This window comes from Nicotiana attenuata, chromosome 7 (genome assembly GCF_001879085.1).
Source record: "Nicotiana attenuata strain UT chromosome 7, NIATTr2, whole genome shotgun sequence".
Taxonomy (NCBI): domain Eukaryota; kingdom Viridiplantae; phylum Streptophyta; class Magnoliopsida; order Solanales; family Solanaceae; genus Nicotiana; species Nicotiana attenuata.
Genome location: NC_031995.1, coordinates 102,299,208 through 102,310,887, shown reverse-complemented (window position 1 = coordinate 102,310,887; position 11,680 = coordinate 102,299,208). Strand labels below are relative to the sequence as shown.

The 11,680-nt window shown below is 36.3% G+C and overlaps 1 long non-coding RNA gene across 1 annotated transcript; it reads right to left on the bottom strand.

Moving 5' to 3' along the window:
- Nucleotides 417-3,330, bottom strand: LOC109230606. The gene is made up of 2 exons (XR_002068686.1): nt 2,764-3,330; nt 417-641 (listed from the first exon to the last, which is right to left on the bottom strand). It is a non-coding gene; the product is annotated as an uncharacterized LOC109230606 (long non-coding RNA).

Here is an 11,680-nt window from a genome sequence, read left to right as displayed (position 1 = left end):
TGAAGAAGTATTTCGAAACGAGAAATGATCAAGATAAAAAATATTCTTGGATTTCAGCTTTTGATTACCTAAGGAAGAAACTTTAAAGTTAAACAAAAGATAATGTATGTTTTTTTTCTTCTATGTATAATATCCTAAAGTTCTAATGAAAATAAAAAGAATTTTTTTTTCATTTTTCATTACTTTCCCAAAGAAGAACCTCAAAAGAAAATCTTTTTGGATTTTTGGAATTAATACCTTAAAGGAAACTTTTTAAAGAGGTACTAAAAGAAAATTCTCTTTTTTTTTTTTTGAATTTTTAGTCTTAATGTACTAAAAGCAATATTTGAGTTCTAGATATTAGTTGCCTAAAAGAAAACCACCTTAAAAGATTTTTTTTATTTCTATAATTAGTATTCTAAAGAAAACTTCTAATGGAAATATAAAACGCAACATCTTTTTTTGGATTTTGGATTTATATCACACTTTTTCAAATACAAAATAGAAAGTACAATAATAAAGAAAACTCGACATTACTGTACAAAACTCAAAACATAAAAAATAAAAAGAAAGATCTTCTTAAGCAACTCTTGAATAAGCGATCCTGACTGGATGGTCCCGGGGTGTCTGTCATGCTCAAACTCCGATAAGTAGACCCACACCTTTATGAGAAAATTAAGATCAAATAAAGTTAAAGGCCTAAAACACTATGTGAGACAATAACAGTCCCCATTAGACATATGCAACACATGATTATGACTATTTTTCTAAAATTAACCTATGTGGCTAAAAGTGGCTAAAAATGCAAGATTCGGCTAAGACCCCGCAAAGCTAAAAACCTAAGACTCACTAGGAAGACCGGACCCTATGTGGGTTGCCTACGTATCCCGCCCCGAAAGACGAGAATCAGGTATGTGTAGTTCGGGCAGATTGGATACTGGCGAGAATTAAAAAATCAACTAATTTAGAGAAAATATTTTTTTTGTTTTTTTTTCTTAAAAAATAATGGAAAAGTGCAATTTTTTTTTTTTTGGATTTTTCAATTTATTTTTTTTGTCTTTTTCTTTAAATAATGTGAAAGAAAAACATAACTGGGCCTTACTTGCTTTATTTTCACACTTCACCCTCTTTTCTTTCTCATTTACCCTCAGCCACCATTGGTCCGCCAAATAACCCTTTTACCCTTTGAAGAAATGCAACATGTAGCACATAGGATGCATCAGGATGGTCTTTTATTTTTGGGTACACCTATCCTAGATGAACCCAACCCCTGTGTTGAGTCCCCTAAGCCAAATGCACATGATTCAAACAAACGTGCCCACCAGGGATCCGGCATGAGGTTATGTTTTTCTAGGTTTAAACCTGGGGTTGTATTCTAGACTGGATTTACCCGAGCGGACAACTCGAGCCGAGGTGGGGGCAACGTACCGGAAGCACTAAAGTCTGCCCGGCCTTGTTGCTGGCCCATGCTTCGTTCTTAACTGGTATGACTTCTAACAGAAAGTGGTCCATGCGAATGTGTGCGCCAAATTTAGAAGACTCAGAAGGGTGGCGTAAGAAAGCATTTTAATAACATTCAAACAATATTGAAATGACACATAAACGGCAATTAGCACATTGGGTTCACAATAATATCAACAACAGATAAAGCCAAGCAAAATCATATTACAAGCTCGAATTCTTGAACCCTGAACCAGAGATTCTAGGTTCTTGTCCCCAGCAGAGTCGCCAGAGATATCACACCTCCTTTTTACTACCCCGGAAGGGGATATAAGGGAGTTTTTCCAATTTAAGTGACAATCGAAACGGGATTATTTATATTAAAAATCAGAGTCGCCACTTAGGATAATTGGGTGTCCCAAGTCACCGGTTTAAAATCCCGAATCGAGGAAGATGACTCTAATTACGGTCTGCGAACACAGAAATCCGGGTAAGGAATTCTGTTAACCCGGGAGAAGGTGTTAGGCATTCCCGAGTTCCGTGATTCTAGCACGGTCGCTTTGATCATACTTGGCTTATTAAATTGTCTAATTACTCATTTTAGAACCTGTATGCATTTGCCTTTTAATTAAGAAATTATCTTGAAACGGGTCACGCGTACGTGTACCCATTTGTTTGGCGCGTCAAAAATTCATGTCACGCATACGTGTCCATAATTAATAACGTTATATTAATATTAAAAAAGTTTGGCCGAAGTTGCACGAATGCATACTCCGGTTTCGTTTTTTTAGAAATTGTAATCATCACAATTATTTGATTAATTAAAATCGTGCTTAATGCAAACTACCGTGACTCCATATTAAGACTCGATATTTCAAAGGACCAATCTGGAACATAGAGGCCATACAGCAAAATCAGGTAAGATAAACCAATTAAGATTCCAGCCACCACTTGAAAGAAGTATTTCCTGACGAATGCCTTTGCCGAATCAATAGGACAATCATTGGCAAGCAAAATATCCAGAATTGAAGCAAATAGATAACCAATTAAAATTTTCTGCGGCGGAAAAGCACATAGAGTAATGCTAGGATATAAAGGAACTTGAAACACAAATAACAGTATAGGTTTTTATCCACCTAAGGGCGTAGAAGATAGCCTGGGATTATACGAGTAAACAAAAAATCAATTAAGGAACACAAGCCATTATGAAGATGAACAAAACTAAACAAGATAACAACTAAAATCATGCTGACATAAAATAGGCTCAAGCTAATCAAAGATAAACACCAAATTATTATAAGCCAAGAGAAAATTAGCAGAACTAAGGAAATGTAGGAAACGGACCTTGTATAGGTTTCAAAATATTAGCAAAAAAACATCTCGGCTGGTTTACAAAGAAGATCGAGCCAAAGATACCGGACACCAACAGATCCGTTAACCAAAGACCTCGCCGGAAACCCGAACTTGACAGACCCTCGAACTCGAACATCAAAACCTCCTCATGTATTGGTTTTTGGGACTGGTTTCAGGTTGAAGCAGCAATGGACGAGAGATGGGAGGCGACGACAGTGCGGACGAAGCCGGTCAGAGATCTGGCGGGTATGCGGCTGAAGCAGTGACGTTTCACATGGGTTTTTCGACTGTGATTACACGCTGGAATTTCACTGGACTTTAGCTGGGTTTTGACTAGGATTTTGGGGTGTTTTATGGAGCTTGGCTATGGCTGCTTGGTGTGATGAAGATGAAGAGCAGGTTTTTTTTTGGTTTTTTCGTTTGGTTTTGGTATGGTGAGAAACGGCTGGCTCAGTCTTGATTGTCTCGTTAAACAGAAGCCATGAAAGGCTGCTCCCTTTCTCCAGAAGAAGAGGATATGGAGTAGGGAAGAAGATGAAAGAATCAGTGGTGGGGGGGGGGGGGGGGTCGTCTGTATTCGGCTAACAGTCTCTATGTGTGTATTTTCACTGATAGTCCTTAGGCCTAGGGGTTAGCTCCTTTTTATAGGTTTAGGGTTTTAGGGTTATATTTAGGTTAAGGAGTATGGGCCTAGAAGTTATGGGCTTGAGAATTATGGACTAGGTCTGAAAATTAGGTCTACAAATGGGTCGTTTGAGCCCAAATTTTATTATTTTCCCGTGAATGAGACTAAAATACGATCTCATTTATTAATCAGTCCTACTTAATTAAAATAACTATTAAAATAAGACTGACCGTTAAAACAAAACTATTTTTGGTATTTTGTTAAGATTAAAATGACTACAAAACATTAATAAATTTTTTTTTTTTTGTAATTTTCAATTTCTTGTAAAAAAATAAAGTAAAAGAGTCAAAATTAGTTGAGATAGCGATACTAGGCCTAAATTAAATATTTACACGCTAAAATATAAAAAATCTTGGGGAGGGTCAAAAATCACATGTCTACAATATCTTAGTTTTAACATCAAATTTATGTGAATCAAAGAGGAAATTTGGGAATTGTTGTCAAAGTTTTTAAAAATGAAGATTTGAGTTTTGATAGTCGATTTGAACTCGGATTTGAAAACTAATCACATATATGGACTCGTGGGATTATGGGCAGTTAAATCTACCTTAGGACCCAGGTTTTGACCGGTCGGGCCTGGGGTCTACTTTGTTTGACTTTTTGGAAAATATGTAAAGATTATATCTTTATCTATTAATTTCTCTTGCATAGATTGATGTTATTAAGTCAATTTTGGTTAGATTTGAGCCATGTAGAGGCGAATTTTAGGGGAAAGGCTATATTAGAGGGTTGATATGGCCTAGTTGAGGTAAGTATCTTGCCTAACTTTGTGTGGGGGAACTACCTCTTAGGATTTGGGTTGATTGTGCTATTTGTGTTATATGGAAGACATGTACGCGAGCTGACGGGTGCGTACACGGGCTATATGTGGTAATTGACCACTTTAGGTTATTTAGACTCATTTCTGCCTTTAACTGAATTGTGTTAACATGTTATATATCTCATTGTTAATATACTCTTACATGTGTTGATCTACTCTTACATGCTTTATTTGACATTGTTAGCACTTGTTCTACTTCTTACATGTTATTTTGCTCTTATATGCTTTAGTTGAAGTCATTGCCTTCCTTATTATCTTGTTACCTCTTTAGTTGTTGAATTACTTTTACTGGAAGCTGTTATTTCTTGGAATATCTTCTCTTTGAGTTATTGGTGTTGAAGCTGTAAAAGTCGTTATCACATTAAGGTGAAGCTGTTAATTGCTGAGATATCTTTCCTTGATGAGAAATTCTCATTCATTTTGTTATTGTTGAGATTCTTGTAGACATGGGCTATTTGTTATGGAAACATTGGTATTGTTGACTTTTTGGCAAGTTGTGACATATGGGAACTTGTGGTACGAGTTGTGATTCGGTTGTGATATTGATACGCATGCGGTGGAATAAGGCTAGGGGTTGATACACATGCCGTGAGATATGGTGGGATTGATACGCGTGTTGCTAGTAGGGGAACAACTTGAAGCCACGCGGTGAGATAAGGTGGGATAAAATGCGTGTAGCTATTTCGGGAAAAGTAATTTTCAAAATTAAATGTAAGGCTCATGCGGTGATATAAGGAAATATTTTGATTGAAATTGTGAAATGTGGAAACGAGGTGGTACCTAGGTTGTGATTCTTGTTGCATACTTTATGTTAAAAAGGTTTGTTGGTCGAACATTTTTGTTATTTCCATACTTGTTTTACCTGTATTGTCCGCATTGGTTTCTTGATGTTCTTAACATGTGTTATTCCTTATTACCTTTATTGCTTTAGAATCCGTTGCTAGCTTTCATTACTGAACTGCTTTATTGTCCTTTATTTCTTCATTCTACATTATTTGACTGTACCATATCTTATTCAGTTTTTTTATCCTAGTAGGTATCTTGACCTGGCCTCGTCAATACTCTATCAAGGTTAGGCTTGATACTTATTGGGTACTATTATGGTGTACTCATACTATGCTTCTGCATATTTTTGTGCATATCCAGGTACATCTGCTCATGTCGGACGCTAGTGATAATTCAATTATGACAGGAGACTTCAAGGTATACTTGCCCGACATTTTCAGGCCTCGAAGTCACCTTCTATTATCTTCTCATTACTATTATTTCCATTATTAGACATTCTTGTGGTAGAGGTTTTAGAATATTTATAGAGCTTATGACTCAGTTCCACCAGTTTTGGAAATTATGCTGTTGATGTTCTAAATTCTCCATACGATAAGGCAGAATAGAGATAGGTTAGGTGTCTGGCACCAAATCAATGCTAAAGACAATATCACAATCTGGTGGTATGCTTAGTAAGTTAGCAGAAAATACATAGGGAAACTCCCTCACTATAGGCACTGGATCAATCGTGGGAGTTCCCATCAAAGTATCTCAAACAAAGGCCAGATAGGCCAAACAACCCTCTCACCATATGTTGAGCCTTCAAAACAGAAATAACCTAACTACATGAACTACTGGACGAACCTCTCCACTCCAGCCTAGGCAACTCTACATCATCAGTGCAACAGCTAATGTTTGGCAATTATTCTATATTTTTAGTATATTACATACCTTATATTTTGGTATTTTAATGACAAATTATGCAACATTTGAGCTTAATCGAGTTGATTTTATGTGTAGGACGATTTGAACGCAAAGAGAAATGAAATTTGAATGCAATGATATTCAAAATACAAGGAAAGAGCACAAAAGAAAAATTAGCGCAAGTCGAAGCAGAGCCCGCCCCATACCTCGCCCCACTTGGCCAGAGGCGATGTCTATCTTGCATGGAGCAGGTCTTGTGAGATCCATTACCTCGTCTAGCAAGGTCCCTCACCAGGCCCCAGACCAGGCATCGTGCCTATGCCCCTGTCCGAGAGAAAATTGTTTCCTTGTTGATTTTAGACCTGGTGACTTCGGCCCTAAACAATAAATACCCCCTAAACGTGTCTAAGAGGGAGTTGGAAGTAATATGAAGTAAAGAAGGCCTAAGGAACACAAATGGAGCATGGATTCATCTCATCTTCCATCCTTAATCTCATATTTGTTGTTCTAATGATTCATAATAATATTTTGATTATTCATATGATCATGAGTGGCTAAAATCCTTTCTGTACTAGGGTTATGGGTTTTTCTTGAATATTGATGTTTGATGGTTGTTTATATTACTTGTTTAATAACTACAAATATTATCTGAGTCTAAGAACATGCATGATTAACTCAATGAGTACAAGTTGAAGTCTACCAGACGTGTCAACACCTAACATACGCACTTACACTTGTCACCTCGTACGTATGTAGATCCTATAACACATAGAACATAGCAGATAGAACACATACAGAGATAAGTTCTCTCTTAAAAGGTTAGACAAGAGACTTACCTCGCTCTGAAATCCGAATTGGCTCTAACACCGCTCTAACACCTCAAACTAATGCCGAACAACCCGAAACTAGACAAAGAACGTGCAAACAAATCAAAACATACTCAAGAATCCATAATTTATCAATTAAAAACAATTTCCAACCCCGAATGAAAAGTCAATTCCAGGCCTAGGCCCGTAAAAAAGATATGTCCATGGCATCACAAACTCAAATATATAATTTGTTCTCTAATTCATGTCCAATTTTGTGGTCAATTTCTCTTTTTATCAAATGCTAGGTTTCAAACCAAAATTCAAGATGTTCAACAATTTCTACCAATTTCCAAGTTAAATTCCATATATAATCCATGTATTTAGCTCACAACTAGTTAGAATAACTTACCTAAAGCTTGTTGATGAAGATCTAGGTCAAAATCCTTCAAAATCGAGCTGCCAAACTCTACAAATGAGGAAATGAACTAAAAATCTGAAATGGGGCTATTTATAGAAAAAGTCAAAAACTTATGAAATTTTGGCCGTACACCTAGTGTCACACATGGTTCCATATGAGGTCTCTTTGCTGAAACAGTTAGTTTGCTGGTTTTTTCCAAAGCCCAGTTGCAGACATGCTCGGATCTCGTAAGAGCCCCCAAGACCCCATCCAAACATTCAAACAAGTCCATAAACACATCTCGGACCTATCCAAAGCCTCCAAACACATACGAGATCATCATATCTACTAATTAAAGATCAAACCACAAGTTGAACCTCTCTTAAGTTCAAGAACTTCCAAACTTCCAACCAAGCGTCTGATTCACACTTAAACACTTCGGGTCTCAACCAAACTTTGCATACAAGTTCCATTCAAACAAATTGAACTTATTCCAAGTTCTAGAACAACAATTTGAGTCCACTATATCCAGAGTCGACTATCGGTCAAACTTAAAAACTCTCTGATTCTTTAAATTGCCAACTTTCGACAAATAGGCTCAAATCTTTTAGGAGCATCCAAACCCAAATCTGAACACATGCCTAAGTCCAAAATCACCATAAGAACATATTGGAACCATCAAATCACCAATCTGAGGTCATTTACACAGGAGTGAAACCTTGATCAACTCTTCTATTTAAAGGCTTCTAAAATGAAACTAAGTATTCTAATTCACTTTCGAACCTCATAAAAGCCAAACCACCCATCCTGTCAAGTCACAACACATCTGATGCAAATATAGGAAGTATCAAATAGGAGAATGGGGTTAAAATACTCAAAAAAACTAATCGGATCGTTACACAATGTATAGTTGCGATTGGTAAACATAAGGCTACTACCATGACTAGGCAGCCAGTGATTGTGGGATAATTGATGTGTCCCAGATGGCACATACTAGAAGGGACAAGCACAACAGCATATTTTTTGGAATATGCTACCACACTATTTGCGTAATAAGAAAGTGGATGAAGAGCCAGCTTTTGATATGGTGATTCCAATAGCACCATGTGCTACTAATATTGCTAGTATTCGTGGGCCAGACAAGGAGGATAGTGCTACATTGACTACTGTCGATCATCAGGCTCATGACGATAACTTCATGGCTCACTTTTATGGGATGCCAGAATTGCAGCTGCAAATTAGGGGTAGGTCTGATACTCCAGAGGAAGGAATTAGTTGAATGAGTGTTTCCCCCTCAATAAGCACACACAACTACTTGTTGGTATTAGTTCTAGCCAAGGTGTACCTTCCGTTGAGGATATAACACTCTTGGGCATTCTGTGTACGACGATGAGGAGCAGGTAGATGAAGTTGTTGATTCCACTGGTGAGGATCATAGAGATGGTGTTGATGACTGGAGGCAATTTACAGAGCCTTCTTTGATGAGGGAGATGGTTTCGATGATTGACCAGCGAGTTTCCTGTCCATCTTCTCTATTTTGCTTTATTTATGCGTTTGGGACACTGCACTTTTTAAGTGTGGGGTGAGGGACTCTCTTCAAACAATTAGTAATAGTATATTAGTAATAATGATAGCTTCTTGTTTTGATTTTTGCTTACATAGTTTAGTAGAATAATTAGTATAGTATTTGGTTGTAGTTTTAGTACTTAAAAGAAGAACAAAAATAAAAAAAAACATTGAAAACTCAAAAAGTAAAAGATTGAACTTTTCTAGATGATGGATCTTCTAGATAGTTTTCTTAAGAGATTAATGTCTATATAAAACACAAAAAAAAAAATTAAAACATATAAAAATACCAAAATATGTCATTTCATTTTCTTTAGGTAGGGATGATCCCCTGTTGTTTTTTTTGTGCCTTGGTTCTTTTTCATGGGATAAAATTTAAATCGGGTAATTTTTTAGAAGTAAATTAGGATTTAGAACTGAAAGGAGAAAGAATAATGTGATTTCTAGGCGCCTTTGACATATCCTGTAGTGGCATATTTAGGCTTCTGCATGTGTATTACCTTCTCTATATTTTGAAATTTTTGGCGATGCCTTGATGAATTGGATAGCATATTTTGTGACTCCTATGGCTAGTTTTCTTCACTTATGTTCACTTTGTCCTTTATAGTTAATATCTCTTGGCTTTGTGATACTTACTCTGATTTGAGAGTCAGAATGTTGTCGTCCTTAATGAGTCATGTGCTATATGTGAAGTGAGTTTTGTGTATAGTCCATATTGTTGCATTTGAGTCTAAAACTTACCCAAAGTGTGAGTTGAAGTGAAATCTAGGTGTTGCTTGCTTTGAAAAGTGATCTTAGGCCTTCGTTGATCTTTTTCTTTGTTGCTTAACACAAATAAAAGTATTCCTAATTATCCCTTTTGAGCCTATAGACCATTGTTAGGCACCCGCGTTATCTTTTGTTCTTAATTAAGATGTTTTGATCCTTTTACCTCTTAAAGAACTTGAATTATAAGTGAGGAAAGAAGTAGGAGGAAACTTGGGTAATGGTTGAGTGTAAAAAGGGAAGAAAGGTGCATTTGTATCTTAAAGGAAACATCACTAGCAGAGAACACAAAGTACAAAAAAAAATATTTAAAGAAAAAGAAAATAGAAAAATATAGCAAAACAACTAAGTAAATTTTGTCCTTACTAGTGAATGTGATTTAAAGTAGTTCTTAAAGAAAGAGAAAACGTTTTTGGGGTGATCTTGCTTGTGATGTTTGAAATTGGGTTGAAGAAAGTTGCGCTTAAAGTTGATTATGCGACGTGTTAAAGTGCTTAGGAGGGTTAGCCACTATTACCCACATGTATCCTACCCGTCCCTTAACCTACATTACAACCTTAATAAAGTCCTAATTTATTTTAGACCGAGTCGGCCTACATTAGTACAGGTTTACATAATGAGCAAGTCTATGGTACCATTTTCATGCATGTGACTTATTTTTGAGAGTGAACGATTTCTTTCATGAGTTTGAGTCCTTAAAATATATTCGATTATTTGATTTGAATGTGTGTACTGTCTACTCTCTTATTTGTTGTGAAGGCAGATGGTTTCATGATAGATAGGTAACATTATTAGACGTCTATGTAAGTTGAATGTTCAAGCCTTGAACACATTGTGACATTCAATTGGTTTCTGCGTCTAGGATTGTTATGAACATGTTATTTCTGTCTTGAGTATTTTGAAGTTTTGCATAAGTAATAGGAAATGTGTGTTGAATGCATATGCTAGAGCTTAATTATTGCTTTAACCATGATCATAGGTGTAGTGTGCTTTGAACGTGTGACATTGTGAGGCGCTTGAATATAAGTAGTTGATTGTCTCAAGGACAAGCAACATTTAAGTGTGGGATGGTAATGTTTGACTATAATTCTATATTTTATGACATTACTTGCCTTATATTTTGATACAAGAATAATAATTTATGTGATTATTGAGCTTAATTGAGTTGATTTTATGTGTAGGAACATGTGAATATGAAGTGGAGATAAAGTTATACAAAGTGACACGTAGAAGCAACGAAATAGAGCAAAAAAGGAAGACACCGCAAGAGCACGAAAGAATAGTGCCTGAAGTGGCAGAAGGCCATAAATAATCTCAACCTTGGACGGCGCAAGGCCAAGCCCAGTGCGGCACTAATGGCGCCTCTTATGGAGCGAGGTAGAGAAATATCGGCGCCTCTGATGGCGCCTCGTATTGACGGGAGTTTTTCTAAGCTAATTTTGCTTACCTCTTAGTGTTAGACTTGGTTACTTCAGCCTACACACTACCCTACCCTATAAATACCACTAAACTCGTTTTGAACGGGGTCGAACATAGTTTGGAGGCAATGAAGTCTACAGAAAAGTTTTGGAGCACGAAATCATTGTGTTCTTCTTCTCTATCTGTAGTTTTATTTAAAATATTATTGTGATTGTTCATACGAATACGAGTGGCTAAACTCCCCTTATTCTGGGGTTATGGTAGTTGTTGGTTATTGAAGTCATATAATTGTTTTGATCACTTGATTATATCATTGATTTGTTCGTTTAGTCATGTTCTTAATTATTTCACAGCGTAGCTAATAGTAGAATACTATCTAAAAATCTGAAGTTGAACTCGAACGTCGAAGCTCTAAATTGAATATATGATTAAATATAGTAAGTTCTTGAATTCAGAAATCGGAGAATAGATTCGTGATTACACATGCACTCTAATCGATTATGATTCTACAGATATATAGGTATTAGGTCGGCTTGAATAGGTGAGCGAGGTGTCAAAAATACCTTGTGAGAAATATAAACCCTACTAATCAATAAACCAGATAGATCAAGTAGTTAATTCAATCGGAAAAACTCCACAAGATTAACATTAATCCCATAATACACTACAAAAAATAAAATTAGCTACGAACATCATCGCTAATCTGTCGCTAAATCACTCGTCGCTAATAGAACTTCTTGATAATCGATCGCTAATCC